Genomic DNA, 22,972 nt, shown 5'->3' on the forward strand with positions numbered 1-22,972 from the left:
TGTGTGTTTGTTGTAGATCCGAATTTTCCAAGTTAGATCTACAAGTTTTTGTTGTGTTTTGAAGGTTTATAGTGCTAGATCCTTTCTCTCTAGCACATAGGGAGTCTAGATCTACTTTTAGATTGAAGTTTGGTTGAGTTTGAGCTAAGAACCTCCATGAACATGGTGTTTTGAAGCTTTTGTGCTAGATCCAAAATTTACCCTTGTGATTTAGGCGTGTTTGGTGGCTGATTTTTGATTGGCTGAAGTTGTTTTGGGCTAAGGAACCTAGATCAAAAAAATTCAGATTTGGAGTTCATTTGCTAGGTGGTCAAACTTGGTCAACACTTGAATATTCATCTTGTTCATCCATGATCTTCATAACTTATGAAAAAGGATATTCAAAGCTCTTGTTTGATCCAAAAAGGGAAAGAAAGAGAGTGAAAAGGTTGTTTGTCCAAAAGCATATTCAAAGAATATTCCATTCTTCCAAAAGGAAGAGGGGACAAGGGGAGAACAAAGTACAATTGCAAGTACAAAGGGGGGACCAATTCATTTCTCATCCATTTTGAAGCTTGAAAAGGTTTCAATCTTAAAATTTTTCCCTCCAAAACCGAATTCTCTTCCTTCCTAAGAGTTGTTAGGCCGAAAATTAGTTGGAAAAAATTTTTGGTATTTCGAAAAAAGTGACAACCAACCACGTAGTGCCACATCATCACTTGTGGTCAACCAAAATTCACCTCTAAATTTAGATTTCCTAGTTTCCATTTGTTGTTTCTAGTTGCTTTTGTGTTGATTCTATAACTAATTAGCAAGCTAGTAAGTACCTACTAGGTTGACAATTAGTCTTGAGTCCGTTTATTTCGTGTGTTCGGTTTTTTTGTGTGCTTTTCTCATTTTTAAGTTGTAGTATTTTGTTGGTTCAAGTTCGTGCATCACTTATTTTGAGTATTTCAAATGAAGATCCATTTCAATTCAAAGCTTCTCACCTCTCAAGTAACTTTCCAAGTATTGTCGGTTCTCCAACACTTGTGAAGCCAAGTGTGAGATGAGGTTGAGTGTGAGTGAAGTGAGGCTTTTGAACTAACTCGTTTGTTCGTTTTGTAGATTATTTTACTTGCTGTTTTTTGCACTTCATAGGTACATTTTCCATGGAAACCAAAGGTCTTCCCAACCTTTGGGAAATGATGTTATGGGGGCTTTGATGGCCCAAATAGAGGCCTTGAGTCTAGAAATGAAGAGCGGAAATGATGCTATAAGGAGTGATATGGATTCAATGAGGGGTGACATAATTAGAATTAGAGCGAGGGTTGATAGACTATGTCCACCAAAATCTCCACAATTCCAAACACCTCAAGTCCAAAGACCCTATACTTCACAAAATCCAATGACTCCTCTCCATGAGTTAGGAACCAAAGAGAGTGAGGCCAAGCCTCAAGATGGAGAGAAAATTATTAGTGAGTTACAAGAAGAATGTGAAGAAAAAAGGGAAAAGGAAGGGTAAACCATGGTAGTGAAGTTGGAAAGGGAAAAAAAAATGCTTGATTGTGGATCTTGTCCACAAAGGACCCTTTTTATTCACTAACCCAAATAATAGCATTTTTCCTAGTATTTTATCTTCTTATGTGCAGGTTCAAGACCCTAGAAGTCCCGAGGAAAACCCCAAGTTTTCTTCAAGCCCTTGGCCGAAAGTCCCCATTTTGGGACAAGCGATGAAGAAGTGAATCCAAAGGGAAACCTTGATATATTCCCTTGTAATGTGGAGCATAAGGTCTGCCATGATGCAAAACCAAGTGAAGAAAACACTTCTCATAATCTACAAGGTAACAAAGCTATTTTTTATACTCCTAAAAGCTTGAATTATTGTGATGTGGCTCGTAGTAGCCAAAGTGGTGTAGTTTTGGATTTGATTAGTCAAGAAGTGTATGAATCTCCCTTTTGTGATACTCTTGGTGTTGATAGGTTGTATAAGGACCAAACTCTTGTTGTGAGTACGCAAGCACTAGTTGATACTTTAGATGACAAAATCAATTCTTTTCGTAAGAATGATTTGTGTCCATCTAGTGCTAGTACTTATAACTTGAATAAGGTTCAATTATCATGTGACAAGAGTATTCACAAACTACATGACCCTCTTGTAGATGATAGTACCTTGGTTGATGTCTTCACACTTGATTCCTTCCTATACTACCTCTTTGCCTATGATTATAACCATGTTAATTTTGAATTGATATTATGTAGAGGTAGTAAGCTTGGTGGCTGTTTTCCTTTCTTGAATGAAGATGATTGTGAGTTTGATTCTCTAGTAAAAGGAATGGCTAACCTCGGCTTAGATTTTTTTCTATTTCATCCATTTGATCCCGGTATTGGAGTGGGGAAGGATGTGTTTCGGATTGCATTCCTTTTTTCTTGATATCTCTCTTAACCATGTCCTTTGTGATGCTTGTAGTAAATATTTCATGATTGTAACAAAGGATAGTTGGGTGTATTCCAAAAGTGTACCCCCTTGGCATAATTGTATTATTGATCTTGATAAAGTATATGGTCCTTTGAATGTGTGTAATGAAAGCCCCTATGTTAATCTTGTTCATAATGACCTTGTGTTTTTCCTAGTGGTGGGTAATGCCTTGAATGATTGTGAACTTGATAACCTAGTGAAAGGAGTGGGCCATCTCAACTTAAACCTTCATCATTTTCTCCCATTTGACCCTGGAATGCTCTTGAGATGTGAAGGATATAGTTGCTGGTCATGCTCACTTATTTTTTATATTGATGCTATTCATGTCTTTGTTATACTTTATGCTAAGCTTTTTATGTAAAAAAACCAAGGATATATGGATGTATGTCAAGTGTGAGCAACCATGGGTAGATGATATAAATGTGGTACTAATACTAACCCTCCTACCAAGAGGATTTTGTGTATGTTTTTTCTATCTCTTTGGTTTTTACAAGATCTGAATTTGAGGACAAATTCCTTCAAGATGGAGAGGATGATACAAGCACAATGAGCCGCAAGAGCACAAGATATTGTAAAAGTGTCAAGGCTTCAGAATTGGCAAGCAATTAAAGACTTTTTGGATATTTTGAAGCCTTGGTAAATATAAGGAAGGAGGGGAATTTATACACTCCATAGGCGCCTCAAAGGAAGGATAATGAAGACTTTTTACACTCCAAAAGAGCACTCTATAGGCGCCTCCTTTTAAGTCCTCATTAAGGGCATTTTTGTCCTTTGGCATGTAGTAGTATAAATAGACCATTTTACTTCTCTTTTCAGTAGACTTTTGATGACATTGAACTTACTTCTATATTGTAGTTTTAGTTTTGTAGAGAGAATAGAATCTGAAAATTGGTCCTTCAACACTTGAAAGTTAGGGTTTTCATTTGTCTTGGATAATTGGCAAGAAAGGTGTGCTTGGGGAAGAGTGTTTCCTTTGGGTCACCTAAGAGAGTGGTTTGAACTTGCATGGTGATGTGTGTTTGAAGGTTTGATACACCTTCTAGTGCTATTCACTTGTGGAAGTAAGGGTCACTTTACTATCTTTTCATCTTATGCAACCTTCACCTTCTCCGGTTCTTTGTGTATTGTTTTCTTTAGTTGTGTTTGCTGGAAATTGTTTGTTGAACTCCAAATTTCATGATTTCTTAGTGTTTAGGCTATCACTGGAAGCCCATAACATAAACACACAAAACAGTCCGCAAACAACACCCCAATCATCCTTCAAATAACAACCAAATATGTTCAATCCTCTACCAACACATGTATATAGAAAAAGGACAAAAGTGGACAGCAAACATACCTTGATTTCCTTGTTAGTTTAGCCTCTTAATTTGTATCTCTTAAATAGCTTAATCCCTTCACACATACACCAAAAGACAAATAAAGAAATCCCTTAATAACTAAGAACAATGGACTGTCCAACTTATAGAGAGGGCTATCCAGAAATTAATCTTGAAGAACACATAGTTTCCTTAGTACAAGCTCATGAATTGCTCACTTTACCTTTATCTTGGGCGGAAGGCCAATTCCAAGAACCCTTGTGGGAAGATAGGGTTACTTCATAGCCAAGAGTGAACAAGAGAGAAAAACCTAGAAGTTGAAATTTTTGTCTAAGTTAAAAATGAGCAAAAATTGCTGATTTCAATCTATATAAAGGAGCTGCTCTTTGGCCGACTTTCTTGACCCTTTTTGGCCCATATTTTATCAAGTGAATGAATTATCTACTTGCCCAATATATTGGGTTTTTGTGGATCCAAAGTTATTGGGCCTTAGCCACCCATTTTCCCTTCTTTTCTTCTCTTTAACTTGGGCCTTGGCAGATTTGAGTATTGGGCCTTTTTACCCATTTTATTTCTCTTCTATTCAATTTGTGCCCAAATGAGTACATTACATTAGTATAGGCCCAAATCTGCTCCATAGCCATATGTCCATTAATTTGGTCCAAATAGTTCAAGTAGGTGACTCACCTACTAGCTTAATTAAGTCAAGTAAGCACCTCAATATTTTGTTCCATTTTCAGCTCCTAATCACTTTAATCTAACCTTACACTTATACACAAAGGAATCATTCATAAAAACATTTTTACAAGAACAATCACATTTCGGGTTTCCCAAGTAATCAAGCAAATCATGGTCATCTTTACCTATTCCTTTTCAAGACTACACATTCCCTACCCTTAAGAGTACTCTCATCTTTCAAGAAGATATTTCCATCTTGAGGAGGAATATTGTCACACCATAGTGGGTTAGATATAGGCTATATAACTTCCAAGACAAGCCATGCCGTCAATATCACTTGCACCACTTGGTTCATTAGGAGTAAATAAACTATATTCAAACAAGACATTGTGCCTAAAGAGTGAATGATCTAACCTGAGGATAGATTTGGAACTTTCACTCTCTAAGGAATCATTATCAAGTTTCAAAGATATGTCAAGCACATGATTAACCCTATGAGCCAAACAAACATTAGCATCTTTACAACAACATAGGCTCATAGGTTCACTCCTTTTTCCTTGGCCAACATCTTTAAATCCTTCACTCACTTAAGATTCATTAATCACATCACACATATCCTCAAGTGGTGGGCAAGTTTTACCCACAAGTTGGGCAGCAACTTCCTCCGAAAAGCTCTCAACACAAGGTGCTTGGACAATTGGATTTTATGGGTAGAGTTTGGGTAGCAATTGGCATATAATTTCAATGTACCGTTTCATATCTTCAATATTGTCATTGATACGATCACATGTGGCATTGAAATTATGGGCAGCCATTGTACCTAACAAAAAGACACAATAAACAAAAAAAACAAATAAACTTGTTAGATCAAAAATGCCTCACCACACTCTCACTCTCGGTTTTACCTCACACTTGGTTTCACAAGTGTTGAAAGCCGGCTTGTACTTCATGAGTGATTGAGTGTCGAGTCTACTCTTGTCTCGGAATGGATTTTTGTTTGAAACAAAAATGAAATCTTGTAGGACTTAAGTCAAGAACTAACAACAAATTCAAAAATATAAAAGTATACAACAAATGTAAGCACGAACAAACGGACACAAAACAACTTACAAGCTAGTAGGAGATTACTAGGTTGTCAATTAGTGTTTGAACCAACAAACGAACTAAGAGACAATAAAATGAAACTAAGAAATCTAAAATTTGAGCCAAAATTGTTACATGAACAGTAAAAGATGATGATGTGGCAGTCACGTATTGATTGCGGTTTCTAACAATTTTTGTTGTCCAATTTCAAGTCTTGGTCAATTTACAATTTAGGAATTGGTGGAATTTGTTTTAAGGAGGGAAATTCAAACAAGTTTTGGAGCCTTTTCAAATTCAAGTTTTCAAGACTTGACTTTTATAGTACTTTTCCTTAAAACATAGACCCTTGTTTCATGGGAAAGTGGTTGAGAAGTGATGTAAAGTGTTTAATGTGTAGGAAAAGTCTTTGAGTCACAAGTACTACACCTTGAAACTTGGATCTATGTCTTGCAAGACTAACACAATACACATTCTTTTTTTCTTCAACTTCTAAGATCAACAACCACTTTTTTTTCCCAATAATATATGGATATGGTGAAGAACATCAAGAACACCAAGAACACAAACTTTGAGTCTTGAAGTTCTAAGGTTCAAGTTGGACCTCCCAAACAACAACAACAACTTTCCAAGCTTAAATTCCACAACACAATCTCCACAATACACGTTCAAAACTTGAACCAACAACACATCACACGTTCAAGTCTTGAACCCGCAACAACAATACCAACAACAATTGGCCAAGTCCAAGTTCACAATCACAACATCAACAACAAAGGCTCAAATCAAGATATAGACTCAAAGTGTTAGTGAAGAACAATACTAACACTAGAAACACTTAAGACAAGTAAAAATCTCAGCCAAGATACAACAAGAACACAATTTTTGGCCAAGAACACAAAGTGGACAGATTGCTATTTTCTGGAAATTTTAGTTTTCAGTTTTTTTTTGTAGTTTCCAAGTCTCAAGCCCAAGATTGATCTTTTTAGAACAAAATCAATGATGGATTTGATACCAAATGATATGGAAATGACAACGAAAGCACGAAACAAACACCAAATCGACTCTAGTTTGAAGAACCCGTGGACTGATTTGGTGACCACTCTCGGATTCACTACAACAATAAGAAGAACAAAATATAAGGGTATGTTTCAACCCCAAAACAGCCACCAAACTAGATTTAACAACAAGAAGATGAAGAACAAGATGAACATAACAATGGAAATAACAGCAATAAGACAAACGGGTACAATACGAGATACAAACATTACAAGATTGCAAGAATAGAAAGGATAGATAGAGTGACATACACTATCTCATGAACTAAGAACCTAAGTGTATTCAAGCACCTAGACCCTTAATACAATGATAATAGGAAAGCCTACTCTCTTCGGTGAGCACAAGAGAGACCTCAACCTCCTCTAGCACCCAACGTTCCAAGCAAGAATACAACACTAGTGATTCCACCCTAGTATTACCCTAGTTACAAGTTTTGAATTTGTGCCTCAAGGAGAGAGGACTTGTCTTTCAATGTTATACAACATTCATTATCATCAAAGTCTAATGAATGAAATCCTAGAAGGTTGTATTTATAGTGTATTACAAGAATAGTGTGAAATGTCCAAAATGGCCCCTTAGTCAAAGTCTTCAAGTGGGATCCCTTGGAGTGCATTGTATGGACTGATTTTGTAGCCTATTTAGGCCTTCCTTTGCACTTCACGTCTACACTCCAAGTCTCGGGTCAATTCACTCTCGCACTCACCCACCTTCGTGGTCGTACCCGTATCATCTTCCATTCCCTCACTAAGCATGACTCTCCTTACCATATACATAGGCACTACACACTCTCTATCAATCAACAAAATATCTTCCCCACCTTCATCAATTTCCACCTCGACTTCTAGTTCTCCATCTTGAGTTTTTTTATCACACTCATTCGATTCAAGCCCTACCTCCTCACCAAGGTAATACAATTTTCTCTCCCTAAGAATCCACATTCCTCCAGTTTAGGTATTCACTATTTAACCCAACTTTGAAATGTATAATGTCATGGGTCACTTGTTCTCCTCGATGGTCAAGCTTCAACATCAATTGCTGAAATTCATCATAGTATGCCATGACACTTTTGTTTCTTTGCTTCAAGTTATACAACTTGGCAAGAAGTTCTTGTTTGTAGCCCTCAAGTAGGTATCTTTGACGCATAAGGTACCTCAATCTAGACCATGTAGGTGGCTGCCCGGCAATCAACACATCACCAAATCGCTTCACATACCCCACCAAGTGTTTGCATATCCCTCAAAGTGAGCCATAACATAACAACTCTTCTTATTTTCGGTTAGATCATTCACTTGAAATATCTTATCACACGATGACTTCCAAGCAAGATACGTGTCACGCCTCAAATCCTATTGGGGCGAACAGGCACTCGTAGCCGTAAAGGACCGAGAGAACCAATCCAAAAACTTGTACTTCCCATGCATGTAACTATAATAACTAAAGGTTCTGACAAACATGATATTATCTATCGATGAGAATAAACATAAACTGATATATACAATACTTTGCCGTTGAGGCCATCACATCTAAAGACAAAAAACTACCATAACTTTACATTAGTTTGGTGGTGTATCACCACATCTTTCTTTTATAATTCATTACAAACTCATCACACCTTTATCCAACTTCAACCTGGCAGCCCATAAGTCCCAAATCTTTTTTATTGTAGTAATCAATTATTGAACTCATCATCTCTTGAGTTCTCAATTACAAGACATCCATAATCCCCTCTCAAATTCATATAAAAGAAAAAAATGGAGCAGTCACCTTACCTCAATTCAACAACTTATTATTTTAATTGAACTCTTCAAGAGATTGAACTTTCCTTCACACTTAAACCAAAGAAGAAGAAAAAAAGGTCCTCAATAACAAGAAAATGTGAACAAACAGCTTGTTCTATAATCAGCCATATACTTATAGTCAAATACTTATAACTTGTTTTCCTAATATTCCGTGAGATAATTAAACAAAACATTAAGTGTTTTACACTTACCTTGGGCTGCAAAGGTGAGGGTTTCTTCTAGAACCCTAGAAGGAAAAATAGGGCTTCTGTTCTTGTTGTTTTAGAGAGAGTAGAGAGATTTGCCGAAATATACTCCTTTTTTATGACTTAAAAGTGAAGTAAAATGACCAGCAACTTGGCCTTTTAAAGGCCCTATCTTGGCCACCTCCTTAGCTGCATTTTGGACCATAAAATTGGTCAAATTAGTCCAAGTAGCTGATGCACCTACTTAAGGGTTCAAGATGCACGAATTTTCAAAGTAGGTGATGCACCTACTTACTTAAATTCTTATTTGGGCTTTAACTTGGGCCTTTGGTAGATTGGTGTGCTGGGCCACTTATTCATTTTCTTTCTCTTTTGTTCAATTTGGCCTAAATGAGTATATTAGCATAGACCCAAATCTGATCCATAGACATGGGTCCATTAATTTGGTCCAAATAACTTAAGTAGGTGACTCACCTACTAGCTTAAATAAGTCAAGCAAGCACCTCAATAATTTGCTTCATTTTCAACTCCTATCCCTTTAATCTAACCTTCAACTTATGTACACTTGGTCACTTTAAACTTTAGATTCAAATACTAGCTTATGATTCCAAGTTTAAATAGTTATCTTAATGTTAACTTAGTCGCATCACATTAAAAATGTACGGGCATCGTCTATAATTCCATCTATAGCATTAATACTTGCATAACAATTCCCATACGTTATATATATCAAAAGTCTATACCAAGTTCCATATAATTAGAACAAGTACAAGCAAAATACGGGATGTTACACCCTCCCCTTAGGAACATTCGTCCTCGAATGTTAGCATAACTGTCCAACCAAAACAAGTTCAATCCTAAGTTTAATACCAGTATTATAACACAGTACTTATGTCTTACACTTACTTGTTATTGCTTCAATTCAGCATCTTGGACTTTCTCTTTGTATTTGAACAAATGGGGGTACTTAGATTTCATCGTTTCTTCCGCTTCCTATGTTATCTCTTCTACTTGTTGGTTCCTTTGAAGCACTTTATAGAAGTTATTTCTTTATTCCTTAACTTTTTCACTTGTCAATCTAGAATAGCAATAAGTATTTCTTTATAGGTGAGATCTTCCGTTACTTCTACATCTTCAGTAGGAGTAATATGAGATGGATCACCTATGCACTTTCAAAGCATTGAGACGTGAAATACTGAAGGACCTATTGAGAGCTCTTGAGGTAGCTCTAATTCATAAGCGACTTGGCCAAACCTCCGGGTAATCTTGTATGGGCCTATATAACGTGGACTTAGTTTTCCTTTCTTACCAAATCCATAACCCCCTTTATTGGTGACACCTTCAAGAATACCCAATCACCTATAGCAAAATCTATCCCCCTCCTAATATCTTCATATGACTTGTGTCAACTTTGGGCTATTTCTAGCCGTTGTTGGATCATTTTAACCTTTCCATAGCTTGATGAACAAGATCTGGCCTGAATAAGGCAGTTTCACCCGCTTCAAACCATCCAATTGGTGATCTACACTTTCTTCCATACAAAGCTTCATACGGTGCCATTTAATATTTGAATGATAGCTATTGTTGTAGGCAAACTCGATGAGAGGTTAATGATCATCCCAACTACCTTTAACGTCCAATAGACAAGCTCGTATCATATCTTTAAGTGTTTGAATGGTACGTTCTGCTTGTCCATCTGTTTAAGGGTGAAAAACTATACTTAGGTTCACTTGTGTTCCTAGATTTCTCTAAAAAGACTTCCAAAATTTGCCGTAAATTGAGCTCCTCGATCTGATATAATAGAGATTGGAACTCCGTGTAGCCGAACTATCTCTTTAATATATAATTTGGCATATTCTTCAACTGTGTAAGTGGTCCTAACTGGTAGAAAGTGTGCTGATTTGATAAGCCTATCAACTATCACCCATATGGAATCAAACCTTCAAAATGTACGAGGTAAACCACTGACAAAATCCATGTTGATCATGTACCACTTCCTGATTGGAAGATCTATACATTGCATATAACCCCCGGGCTTTTGGTGCTCTACTTTAACTCTTTGACATTTTGGACATTTGGCTACAAATTCTGCAATGTTCCTCTTCATGTCACTCCACCAATATATTTCTTTCAAATCTTGATACATCTTAGTTGACTCTGGATGGACAGAATACCTCGAACGATGTGCCTCTATGATAATCCTCTTTCTTAGCCCGTCTACATAGACACACATAATCTATTTTGGCACTAAAGTACTCCTTCTCGCGTAAGCTCAAATGCCTTAGTCATACCACATTGTACATTCTTCTTAAGCTGTAATAAAATTGGATCTACATATTGCTTCTTTTTCACTTCAGCTACTAATGGATTTCGCTTCATTATGCACAATAAGCCCCTCATCTGGAGTTTCAAGAAAGCGAACCCCCAAATTAGCTAGTTGGTGAAGATCTTTAAGCATCCCTTTCCTTTCTATAGATACCATCATAACCTTACGACTTAGCGCATCAGCTACAACATTTGCTTTCCCTGGATGATACAAGATATCAACATCATAGTTTAAGCCACCTCTGCTGCCTCAAATTTAGATCCTTCTGGCTAAAGATATATTGCAAACTTTTATGGTCAGTATATATGTCAACATGAATCCCATACAAGTAGTGGCGCCATATCTTTAAAGAAAATATAACTGCTGCTAGCTCGAGATCATGCGTAGGATAGTTTTTCTCATATAGCTGCAATTTTATGGAGGCATATGATATTATTTACCATGCTGCATCAATACATATCCTAAGCCAATTCTTGAAGCATCACAATATACCTCATACCCTTCTGTGCCTTCTGGAAGTACCAATACAGGTGTAGAAGTCAACTTATTCTTCAGATCTTGGAAACTCCTTTCACAGGCATCATTCGATTGAAACTTGGATGCTTTGTGTGTTAGCTTGGTTAAAGGTGCATAAATTGAAGAAAAACTTCAACAAACCTTCTATATTATTACCTGCCAACCCATGAAAACTATGAATATCCGTAGGCGTTGTGGGCCTTGACCAACTCTTCACGGCTTCTATCTTTTGAGTATCAACCTTTTTCCTTTACTAGATACAATATGACCCAAGAATACCACCGATTTTAACCAAAACTCACATTTAGAGAACTTTGCATATAGCTTATGATCACGAAGAATCTACAACACCTGTCGTAAGTGATTGGCATGGTCCTCTTCTGATCTGGAATAAACTAGAATATCATCTATAAAAACTATCACGAACACATCTAAGAATGGCTTAAACACCATATTCATCAAATCCATAAAAGCTGCGGGTGCATTTTTTAGCCCAAATGACATGACTAGAAACTCATAATGACCGTACCATGTTTGGAAAGTTGTCTTGGGTATATCCTTCTCTTTGACCCTCACTTGGTGGTAACTTGACCTCAAATAAATCTTTGAGCAGTACTTGGCGCCTTGTAACTAATCAAATAAATCATCAATTTTTGGGAGGGGATATTTATTTTTAATAGTCACCTTATTCAGTTGCCGGTAGTCAATACACATTCTCAATGAACCATCTTTCTTACGCACAAATAACACTAGTGCGCCCCAGGGAAACATACTAGGCCTTATGAATCCTTTCTCTAGCAAGTCTTTCAATTGCTGTTTCAATTCTCATAATTCTGCCGGGGCCATTCTATATGGAGGACTGAGATTAGTTGGGTGACTGGAATCACATCAATACCAAACACCACTTCTCGTTCAGGAGGCAAACATGGAAGGTCTTCAGGAAATTCATTTACCACCGGAATAGTTTGAAGAGTTGGTGGCTTCATATCTGTATCCTTCACTCTAACTAAATGATATTTGTAACCTTTGGAAATCATTTTTTTTCCTTAAAATAAGAAATAAATTTACCTTTTGGTGCACCAATATTACCTCTCCATTCAAGGACTGCCTCCTTTGGAAAATGGAAATACACCCTTTTAGTTCGGCAATCTACTGTGGCATAACAAGATGCCAACCAGTTCATACCATTATAACATCAAAATCTACCATTCCCAGCTCAACAAGATCAGCCATCGTATTGTGATCGCAAATAGTTATAATACAATTTTGATAAACCCTTGTAGCTATAGTAGATTCACCAATCGGCGTAGATACTTCAAATGGCTTAACTAGCAATTCTGGTGTTCCTTTGAACTTTCCAGAACCAATGGAGTGACATATGATAATGTGGAACCCGGATCAACTAATGCATATACATCATCTAAAAAGATGGACAATGTACCTTTAACCAGGTCTGGAGAAGCCTCTGAATTTTGTTGATCCGTTAAAGCATATGTACGATTCTGAACTCCACTAGAGCTAGCTGCTCCTTTAACATCACTACCATGACCCATAGGTTGTACACCTCTACTTGAATAAGGCACCGATGATGATGATGCAACGGCTAATCTAGTAGGTCACCCTTTGAGGGCATTCTCTCATCATATGTCCTGACGCACTACACCAAAAAGAAAACATTTGTTCTGAATCGTCATGCACCTAAATAAAACTTTCCACATTGCTTACATGGCTATCGAGGAGGCCTTAATTGGTTCATACTCCCTTGCTCTTCATATCCTGCTGTTCGTGAACTCTAACTCTTACTTCTTTGCCCAAACTGGTTGCCTTTAGACCCTTGAAACTGTGGTGGAGCACTAGCTGTAGAATAAGAAGATAATGGCCTAGGCGGTCTATTAGAAAATTGAGGCCTAAACTCTCCTTGGGATACCATAAACTGCCTCGTAGATCTTCCTTTTGGAATACCCTCTTTCCAATTCTTGTGCCCTTCTTCTTTGTCTCTGATCCTCCATTTTTTGTGCAAAATCTTGTATCCTTCTATGTCCATGTCTTTGTTTAAAGTAGCAATAGTACAATCTCTAACCAGATATAGATCCAATCTATCTACGTATCAATGAACTCTATCATCCATTATAGCTACTACATTGGGAGCATACCTAGCCAAAGAGTTAAATCGAAGGCTGTACTCCCTCACGCTCATATTCTTTTGGCGAAGATTCAGGAACTGATCTGCATGGGCTTCTTGAATCTCATATGGAAGGTAATGATAAAAAAAATGCCTCTTTAAACTCTTTCTAAGTAGCTGGAGGTGCATCGATACCCCTAGATCATTTCCAGTCTTCATACCTAATATAGCCCCCTTTGAATCTATATGCTGCTCAACTGTCTCTTTACCCGACACATGCATGACATCTAAAACCATTTGGATTTGACCAATAAAGTCCTGTGGGTCTTTAGTAAGATCTGATCCGGTGAATGTGGGAGATCCAATTTAAGAAAATCCTGCTTCCATAGGCTAGCTGCCCTATCTGTACCACTAGAACCCGTGGTTGGAATGGCTGGTCCTTGAGCTTGTCCAGCAACTATACGAGCCAATAATTGCACCTCATTCCTTAGATCTTGGTCAGTAGCATTAATAGGTGGTTCTGAGGATGCGGTACTTCTTCTTATTAGCTCTTTTGGAGAGGGAAGAGTAGAAGAAGTCTGGGATACAAACTCAGCTTGAGCCTCACTTTGATTAGCTTGTCTAGGTGGTGACTTCCAGGTCCCTTCTTCGGCAGCCACATCTTTTTGCTTACCTGTATTCTTACTTTTTCTTGTAACTGACATCTTTACAATAAAAAAAGGAAAAAAATAGGTTCAATGGTTAAATATGACTTCACCTACAACATGGGCTCTATTGCACGATCTAAGATATAAAGAAAAAGAGACAACCCCTAAATGCCCATAGCATAGAGCTTATAGATGTGGTGCACAACACACCCGTAAGCAAGACTCTACATAGACACGACTTTGTAGACTCCCTAGGATGAACTACTCGATACCACTTTTGGTATTTGTCACACCTCAAATCCTATTGGGGCAGACAGGCACTCGTAGCCATAAAGGCTCGAGAGAGCCAATTCAAAAACTTATACTTCCCATGCATGTAACTATAACAACTGAAGGTTCTGCCAAACATGATATTATCAATCGATGAGAATAATTACTTATGCACACACAAACTGATATATACAATTCTTGGCCATTGGGGCCACCACATCTAAAGACAAAACACTACCATAACTTTACATTAGTTCGGTGGTGTATTACCACATCTTTCTTCTATAATTCATTACAAACTCATCACACCTTTATCCAACTTCAACCTAGCAGCCCATAAATACATACAAAATAGTACACAAAACAGTCCCAAAACCCTTTTATTGTAGCAATCAATATTGAACTCATCATCTCTTGAGTTCTCAATAACAAGACATCCATAATCCCCTCTCAAATTCATATATAAGAAAAACAAAATGGAGTAGTCACCTTATCTCAATTCAACAACTTATTCTTTTAATTGAACCCTTCAAGAGCTTGAACTTTCCTTCACACTTAAACCAAAGAAGAAGAAAAAAAGTTTCTCAATAACAAGGAAACGTGAACAAACAGCTTGTTCTATAATCAGCCATATACTTATAGTCAAACACTTATAACTTGTTTTCCTAATCTTCCATGAGATAATTAAACAAAACCTTAAGTGTTTTTCATTTACCTTGGGCTGCAAAGGTGAGGGTTTCTTCAAGAACCCTAGAAGGAAAAATAGGTCTGCTGTTCTTGTTATTTTAGAGAGAGTATTGCTAAAATATACTCCTTTTTTATGACTTAAAAGTGAAGTAAAATGACCAGCAACTTGGCCTTTTAAAGGCCCTATATTGTCCACCTCCTTAGCTGCATTTTGGACCATAAAATTGGTCAAATTAGTCCAAGTAGGTGATGCACCTACTTAAGGGTTCAAGCTGCACGAATTTTCAAAGTAGGTGATGTACCTACTTACTTAAATTCTTATTTGGGCTTAAATAACTTGGGCCTTTGGCAGATTGGTGTGTTGGGCCACTTATTCATTTTCTTTCTCTTTTGTTCAATTTGGTCCAAATGAGTATATTAGCATAGACCCAAATCTGATCCATAGCCATGGGTCCATTAATTTGGTCCAAACAACTTAAGTAGGTGACTCACCTACTAGCTTAAATAAGTCAAGCAAGCACCTCAATATTTTGCTCCATTTTCAGCTCCTAATCCCTTTAATCACTTTAAACTTTAGATTCAAATACTAGCTTACGATTCCAAATTTAAATAGTTATCTTAACGTTAACTTAGTCGTATCACATTAAACTGTACGGGCAACATCTATAATTCCATCTATACCATTAATACTTGTATAACAATTCTCATATGTTATATATATCAAAAGGCTATACCAAGTTCCATATAAATTAGAACAAGTACAAGCAAAATACGGGATGTTACAATACGCCTCGGGATCACTCTCGTCCTTGAATATTAGAAGACTAACTTTGATGGTGTTGATACCTAACTCCCAGGTTTGGTCACCACCCCACTCCTCTCGACCTAACTTACCTTGCCTACCTCTCACCTTTTCTTCCCTCAAGTGAACATCACCATAAGCTCCATAACCCCCATTTTTTTCCTCTCTACCATAACCCTCAACATGATTTGGTGGATTTGGATTAATTGGGTCCGGCTTTAGAGAATAGTACGGCCTTTAGTTTAATGAAGCTGGGATTGGAAAGTGTGGTCTTTGGTTAAGTAGATGGCTCGGGTTTGGAGGTATTTGGGTTCCAAATCTGTCATGTTGGACTTGATGAAGTGGATGGAGGATTGATCGATACTCATGGTTTTTGGGAGCATTTGGTGGTTGGCTCGGTGATTTGTTCATTTGGTATAACATTTCAGGGGAGATAGTAGGGGAAGGGTTTCGAGGAGTTGAAGGTCGGGAACTTCTTGGATTTCTACCCGTTCTAACCTCCCACTCATGATAGACACATCCCCCTTTATTATTGTCAAATCCCCTCTCAAGGTACCAACTTTCGTGTTCAATCTCCCAAGTGTTCGGGTGATAGCCTCAAGGTAGGCTTTCATAGTGTCAAGAGTACTGTTGTCCACGGTTTGAGATGAGGACCCTTCCATTGCGAGTACCTAGTAAAAATATCTACATAAACAGCAAACAAATTAGTTCAAAAGCCTTACCACACTCACACACTTCGATTGCCTTACTCGTAGCTTCAATAGTGTTGTAACCTGGCTAAGGAATCCGTGAGGAGACGAGAATTGAGTCTAGTTTTGTCCGGATTTGATTTTAGTTTTGAAAATCAAACAAATATCGTAGGATGAGAGCTAAGAACTAATAAATAAATCAAAATGACAAAAGGTACACAAATAACGCTAACACGGACAAACGGGCACAAAACTAACTAACAAGCTAGTAGGAGATTACTAGGTCATCAATTAGTGTTCGAACCAACAAACGAAACTAAGAAGCAATAAGATGAAACTAAGAACTCTAAAATTTGAACGCAAAAAAAAAATGATGCATGAACAGTAATTTAGTGATGTGGCAGTCCACTATTGGCCTCGATTTTGTCAAAATTTTACTCTCTAAATTCAAGTCTTGACCAATTTACAACTTGGAAATAGTGGATTAGGTTAATGGAGGGAAATTTGGTCTTGGAGCTTCTTTTTCAAATTCAAAACAAGACTAGACTTCTTGGTACTTTCTCCTTGAAACAACGTCCTTAAATCAATGAAAGTAGGCGAAAAGTAGTGGTCAAGTTTTTGAAGTGATGTGAACAAGTCTTTCACCTTTTTAGATCTATTTGCACTTTAAAGCTTAATAAGATAATGACTGTGGTGAAGACTTCAAGAACACAATAACAACATCAAGAACAACCAACAACAATCTCTCCAAGAACAAAACAAGTCCACAACAATTTGGCCAACCCACAACAACAACAACAACAACAAGAAGATTGTCCACACGGCCACACCTATGTTCACGGCAACAACTTCAACAAATTCAAGTTCAGGCTTTGATTTGGATACTTTAGTGTTGGTGATAAAGAAACCAACACTTGAAACACTCTAAACAAACAAAATACTACCAGATCTAGTCAATAAAAACAAGAAAATCTCGGGTGAACTCTCAAACCCAAGATTGATCTTGTTAGTACAAAATCAAAGATGGCTTTGATATCAAATGATACAAGATAAACAAGGAAGCCACAGAATCGCACACCAAAACATCCACAAGTCAAGAAACCGAGGACTATCTTGGTGGCCACACTCGGATTCGCTAGTGATAACAATAATGGAGAGAATATCACGTGTTAAACACAATAATCAGCCAGCGCCAAACTAAGATTAACAACGATATATGAAGCACAAGATGAACATAACAATGTGAAGAACAACAACAAGACAAATGGCTTACAATATAAGGTACCAACCGTGACAAGATTACAATAATGTAAATGATAGAAAGATGTACACTACTACAAAGTCTAAGAACCTAATGTGTTTTCAAACACAAATACCCTTAACAATGAAATTAGAAACACCTACAATCTTCAAAGAACACAAGAGGGAACTCAATCCTTCAAGCATCCAAGGTTCCAAGCAAACAAATAACAAGAGTGAATTCACACTCTAATTGTTACCTAGTTTTGGCCAAGCCCCTTTTGGGATAGAACTTGTGTGTTTCAAGAGTCAGATACAATATTCAATATCCAAAAACTGAAAACTGAAACCCTAGAATGTTCCTTTTGTAGTGTATTACATAATAGGAGTTAAAAAGACAAAAAGGCCCCTCAATGATGGAGCGCCACTCTAGTGCATATGGGCTGATTTGGTGTGTATTTAGGTCCTATTTTTACTTCATTTTGTACACACCAAGCCTCGGGCCCAACACACACTCTCTTAAATCGATCTACATGATCGCACTTGTATCATTCTCTCCATCTTAAGAGGAATTTGTCCACAAATTCGAGCAATCATCACCCGTAAGCTCTCCTCTTTGAATCATCTTTTCAATACTCCTACCAAGGTTAGGATGTTCAACCAAGGTTCCATGAGTTCATAAAACATGCACCTTGGACTTACAACCTGCACATAAGAAGAATGGATGCTAGGCAAAGTACTAGCATCTTGGTTAGCAAGCAACAAAGGGCCTTTGTGAGCAAATCCCACAACCCTAACTCTTGGCATCTCTTCTTCTTCACCTTCCTCACTCTCGGATTCTTCTTCCACACCCTCACTAAGCATGACTCTCCTTACCATATACATAGGCCAAATATCTTCCCCACCTTCATCAATTTTCACCTCGACTTCTAGCTCTCCATCTTGAGCTTTTTTATCACACTCATTCGATTCAAGACCCACCTCTTCACCGAGGTAATACAACTTTCTCTCCCTAATAATTTACATTTCTCCGATTTAGGCATTCACTAGCCTTGTTCCCCCACCCTTGATATTTAAAATATTAAAATCCCTTAGAACGAGAAGTAGAATTTGGTTTACCTTCGTTTCTTGGGGGATACCTTTGGGAAGCCTTGGTTTTGGTTTGGACAACCTTGTTCTCAGTTTGTTTAACATTGGATGAGTGCTCTTGATGTTGGTGCCAATCTGAGAAAGGTTGTTGGTGATTCTTGGACTTGAAAGCTGAGAGCTCTCTCTCAATTTCCAAGGCTGCTTGGAAGATGCCATCGATGGTGTCAAACTTGTGGAGGGTCATCCGAGAAGCTATGTCCCTATTCAACCCGACTTTAAAATGTATAATGTCATCACTCACTTATTCTCCTTGATGGTCAAGCTTCAACATCAATTGCTGAAATTCATCATAGTATGCCATGACACTTTTGTTTCCTTGCTTCAAGTTATATAACTTGGCAAGAAGTTCATATTTGTAGCCCGAACATAAGGTACCTCAATCTAAACCATGGAGGTGGCTGCCCGGTAATCAACACGTCACCAAATCACTTCACTTACCCCTCTAAGTGTTTACATATCCCTCAAAGTGAGCGATATCATAACAAATCTTCTTCTCTTCGATTAGATCATTCACTTGGAATATCTTATCACAAGATGACTCCCAAGCAAGATACGCCTCGGGAACACTCTCTCCCTTAAAGATTGGAAGACTAAATTTGATGGTGTTGATACCTAACTCTCGGGTTTGGTGACCACCACACTCGTCTTGACCTAACTCACCTTGCCTACCTCTCACCTCTTCTTCCCTCAAGTGATCATCACCATAAGCTCCATAACCTCCATGTTGTTCCTCTCTACTATAACCCTCAACATGATTTGGTGGATTTGGATTAATTGGATTTGGTTTTGGAGAATAGTACGACCTTTAGTTTAATGGAGCTTGGATTGGAAAGTGTGGTCTTTGGTTAAGTAGATGGCTCAGGTTTGGAGGTATTTGGGTTCCAAATCTATCATGTTGGACTTGATGAAGTGGAGGGAGGGTTGGTCTATCATACTCATGGTTTTAGGTAGAATTTGGTGACTTCGATTACCTTACTCGTAGCTTCACTAGTGTCGTAAGTCAGCTAAGGAATCTGTAAGGAGACGAGGATTGAGTCTACTCTTGTCCGGATACCAACGGTGACATGATTACAAAAATGTAAATGATAGAAAGATAGACATACACTACTACAAAAGTCTAAGAACCTAATGTGCTTTCAAACACAAAGACTCTTTACAATGAAAGTAGAAACACCTACACTCTTCAAAGAACACAAGAGGGAATTCAATCCTTCAAGCATCCAAGGTTCCAAGCAAACAAATAACAAGAGTGAATTCACACTTTAATTGTTACCTAGTTTTGGCCAAGCCCCTTTTGGGAGAGAACTTGTGTGTTTCAAGAGTGAGATACAATATTCAATATCCAAAAACTAAAAACTGAAACCCTAGAATGTTCCTTTTATAGTGTATTACATAATAGGAGTTAAAAAGACAAAAAGGCCCCTCAATGATGGGGCGCCCCTCTAGTGCATAGTGGGCTAATTTGGTATGTATTTAGGTCCTATTTGTACTTCATTTTGTACACACCAATCCTAGAGCCCAACACACACTCTTTTAAATCCATCTACGTGATCGCACTTGTATCATAGGTACTTACTAGTTTGCTAATTAGTGATAGAATTAGCTTAAAAGAAACTAGAATAAAAAAATTAGAAACTAGGAAATCTAATTTTAGAGTCAAATTTGGTGGAGCACAAGTGATGACGTGGCACTACATGATTGGTTGTCATTTTTCAAAATTTCAAATTTCCCAAAACCTAATTTCGACCAAACACCACTTTGGGATGAAGAGAGTTTCAGATTTTGCGGGGTAAGTAAGCAATTTAGGGTCCTTTCAAGTCTCAAATGGAAATGGAAATGCAATGGTCCCGCCTTTGTACTTGCAAGTGTACTTTGTTGTTCCCTTGTCCCCTCCTCCTTTTAGAAGAATGGAATATTCTTTGAATATGCTTTTGGACCAATAAATTTTTTACTCTGTTTCTTCCCTTTTTTGGATCAAACAACACCTTCGAATATTCCTCTTCACTAAGATATGAAGATCAAGGATGAACAAGATGAATATTCAAGTGTTGACGAAGTTTGACCAACAAGCAAATGGACTCCAAATCTGATTTTTATGTGGATCTAGGTTCCTTATGGTAAAAAAAACTCAACCCACTAAAAATCAGCCACAAATCAAGTCACCAACACAACCCCAAAACGTCACCTTCTACAAAAAGCTTCAAACAAGCCACAACAATGGTGGATCTAGCTCAAAATCAATCAAACTTCACTCTAAAAGTAGATCTAGACACTTTTTGTGTTAGAGAACAAGAATCTAACACTAGAAACTAGCAAAACAAGCTAAAAATTAGTAGATCTAACTTCTAAATACAGATCTAACACAAGACACTAAACACCATTTTTTTGTATTTTTGGATTTTTGACTCTTTTTTGTTAAAATTTTCTAAATAAGAACACTAAAACCAAGATTTAGGGTTGTTGGAACAACCCTAACCAAGGCTCTGATTCTAAATGATAGCCTAAAGGCTATGGACTAATGAAAATAGACTCACAAAACACAAAAACCAGCAAGCACATGAAAAGAAAACAACACAATAGAAGGAGATGAAGAAGAAGAATTGCATAAAATTAAAGATAGATAGAAAGACTCTTACTTCTACCAAATGATTAACAAAAGATGGTGTATCAAATCATCAATCACACCTTATCAATAGAAGTTCAAACTTTTCTCTTAGGTGACCCAAAGGACTCCCACTTCCTCAAGCACACATTTCTTGCAAATTTCCCAAGATAAGTGAAAAACCAATTTCAATGTTCAAGGGACCTGATAGCCTAAAGAAAGGCTAAAACATGAAATTGACACTAGATATAAACAAATCAGCAAGCACACAAAGAGAAAACAACTCTTAGAAAGGAGATGAAGAAGAAAGATTGCATAAATATAAAGATAGTAGAGTGACCCTTACTTCCACTAGATGATTAACAAAAGGAGATGCATCAAATCTCCAATCACACCTCACAAATGAAAGTTCAAACCACTCTCTTAGGTAGACACAAAGAGAGTAACCTTCCCCAAGCACCAACCTTTCTTGCCAATTTGTCAACATAAGTGAAATCCATCACTTAATGTAAACCCTAATTTCAAATTCTCTCTCCAAGAGAGGAAGAAAACTACAACTAAAGAGTATCTCTCAATAATTTCATCAAATTCTAAGAAAAATACAAGCTAAAGGATCTATTTATACTCATTACAACCAAATAACAAAAATGCCCTTAATGAGGGGTTTAGAAAAGGGCTCCTATGGAGTGTTATTTTGGAGTGTAAAAAGTCCATCATGCCCTTAGTAAAAGGAGCCTCTTGAGTGTAAGGAACCTCCTTCTTTCTTCACTTGGACAAGGCTTTGTAATGGTTCCAAAAGGTCTTCAAGCACTTGCAAATCCGAGACTTTATCCTTTGACAATCCGAAGCTTGAACCTTCTACAAGACCTTGTAAACCTTGTACTTTTTATGCTTGTATCATCCTCTCCTTCTTGAAATGATTTGTCCTCAAATTTAGATCTTGCAAAACTAAAGAGAGTACAAAACAAGCATAAAATCCTCTTGGTAGGAGTGTTAGCATTAGTACCATACTTATATAATCACCCATGGTTGCTCAAACTTAACATACATCCACATATCCTTAGTTTTTAACTTAAAAAGCTTAGCATAACGTATACCAAAGACATGCATGACCAGCAACTATAATCTTCACATCTCAAGAGTATTCCGGGGTCAAATGGGAGCAAATGATAAAGGTTTAAGTCTAGATGATGACCCATTCCTTTAACTAGGTTACCAAGTTCACAATCATTCAAGGCATTACCCACCACTAGGACAAACACAAGGTCATTATGAACAAAATTAACATAAGGGCTTTCATTACACAAGTTCAAAGGACCATATTCTTTATCAAGATCAATAATACAATTATGCCAAGGGGGTACAC

The 22,972-nt window shown here is 37.4% G+C and overlaps 1 long non-coding RNA gene across 1 annotated transcript in view; it reads right to left on the reverse strand.

The window, feature by feature from the left end:
* LOC107853599 overlaps positions 1-4,079 on the reverse strand; it is a 6,507-nt gene extending 2,428 nt beyond the window's left edge. Inside the window, exons 1-2 of the long non-coding RNA XR_001669825.2 lie at positions 3,980-4,079; positions 3,777-3,832 (exon numbers count right to left, since the gene is read on the reverse strand). This is a non-coding gene — a long non-coding RNA (uncharacterized LOC107853599). The remainder of the gene's footprint in view (positions 1-3,776; positions 3,833-3,979) is intronic.
* Between the last annotated feature and the right edge of the window lie 18,893 nt (positions 4,080-22,972).

This window comes from Capsicum annuum, unplaced genomic scaffold (assembly GCF_002878395.1).
Source record: "Capsicum annuum cultivar UCD-10X-F1 unplaced genomic scaffold, UCD10Xv1.1 ctg82642, whole genome shotgun sequence".
NCBI classification, from domain to species: domain Eukaryota; kingdom Viridiplantae; phylum Streptophyta; class Magnoliopsida; order Solanales; family Solanaceae; genus Capsicum; species Capsicum annuum.